Raw genomic sequence first — 1,958 nt, 5'->3', positions numbered from 1 at the left:
TAAACTACCAATTAGACTCATTAAAACAATCAAAACAAGAAATTAAACTAATTCTACCAATATGTACAAAAGAGAAAATGAAAGGATTTTACCATGGTGGGGTGTCTCCCACCTAACACTTTTGTTTATTGTCCTTAAGTTAGACTTATGGGGAGCTCCTCTCAAGGTGGCTTGTGCTTGTACTCATCTTGGAACTTCCACCATTGCTTGAATCTCCATTGTGCCCCAAGATTTCCTATGGTTTGAGCCAAGTGTTGATGGAGTTCTTCACAAGCTTGGGGCTCCCAAAGTTGATCCTCTTCTTGTAATCCGGGATCCCACACTTTGTTTTCACACCCGTCTTGAGGTTGATCATCATTATTAGTCCAACCGGGTGGTGAACAAGAAGAATCCTCTATGAAGTGCCCAACAATCCTCCTAGACCCATCTATTTGAGCACTATTCCCACCTTTGTATTCAACTCTTGAAGTATCAACCAAAATGAGCCTTGATTTGCAACGCCAACCATGAAACATCTTTCGCTTACGCTTCATCCCACAAAGCATCCTAAGTTGACCATCCGTTTCAAGCAAGCCATACTCAAGTGGTACAATAAAGCTAATAGAAATGAATTTTACCCACTTAAGTGAAAGAGTAGATGGCAACCTAGGCAAAGATGCTTCCAACGATCTTGACAAAGCATAGCCAACCCTCGTTCTTCTATCTCTAGGGACTTCCACCTCTTTACAAGATTTCTCTAATTCAATCCTTTGTTCATTAATACTATCTAAGCCTTTTCCCTTAATCAAACTATAATTGGGAGGGTGAAAGAAGTTTACCTCCACAACATTTTCAAATGCACCGGGAGAAGGTTCTTCAAGCTCAAAGGATTCTCCACCACTAGGACTTGATGCTTGCTCTTCATTGCCATGGGAACTCAAATCTTGCTCTATCTCATCCAAGTCTTCATATGGAATATGCCTTGGAAGGTGTGCACTTTCCTCCCTAGCATCAATTTCAATCATCTTAGAGGGGTTTTCTTCAACTCTATGTTCCCATGGAGGCTCTGCATCTCCTAAGTCTTCTACCGCTTCTTCCTTGTCTTCAACAATTAAAGCTTCCTCCAATTGTTCCAATACAAAGCAATTTCCCTCATTTCCCACCGGAGTTTCCAATCTCTCCTTCGTGCTATGTTCTTCATTTGATTCTCCACATGTAGCCATGGGAGTTCCTTGAGTGTTCAAGCATTGGAAGGCTAATTGATTTGTTACCGTATCCAAAACGGCCATGAAATTTTGCACATCCCTTTTCATCTCTTCTTGCCCTTGAACAAGAACACCAAGGGTTTCATCCATTAGAGGTTGGGGTGGATGGAAGGATTCATCATTTTGGGGGAAGGGTTCATAGTAGGAAGATGGTTCTTCTTGGTAGAGTTGTGGTGGTTCAATATTCTCCACTCTTTCCACTTGTTGCACAACACACTCCATGGTTGCTTGAAATTGATCCAATGCTTCCTTGAGACGATCCCTTGACTCTTGTTCCGCTTGGATATCATGATAGGGATCATATAGGTCTTGGATCGATGGACATGAATATTCTTCCATGTGAGGTTGTGGTGGAAGGTAGAATTCATCTTGTGATTAAAAATTTTCATATATTGGTGGTGGTTCATCTTGGTAATAATGTGGAGGAGGTGGCTCTTGAAAATGTTGATGTTGGAATTGTGGTGGCTCTATATGTAGTTCATATGGCTCATATGGTTGTTGGTAGGATGGATATGGATTAGGGTCATATGAAGGTGGTTGGTAAGAAGGGGCTTGTGAGTATAGTTGAGAGTTATGTTGAGGATATGGATCATAGGCATATGGTGGTGGTTCTTGAAAGTCACAAGGAGATTCACCATAGCCATTGGATTGATATGCGTCATAGAATGTCTCTTCTTCATAGTGCATTGGTGGGGGTTGTTGCCATGAGGATTG

This window comes from Arachis hypogaea, chromosome 8, assembly GCF_003086295.3.
Source record: "Arachis hypogaea cultivar Tifrunner chromosome 8, arahy.Tifrunner.gnm2.J5K5, whole genome shotgun sequence".
In the NCBI taxonomy this organism is placed as follows: Eukaryota; Viridiplantae; Streptophyta; class Magnoliopsida; order Fabales; family Fabaceae; genus Arachis; species Arachis hypogaea.
Note: the sequence above shows the minus strand (reverse complement) of the source record.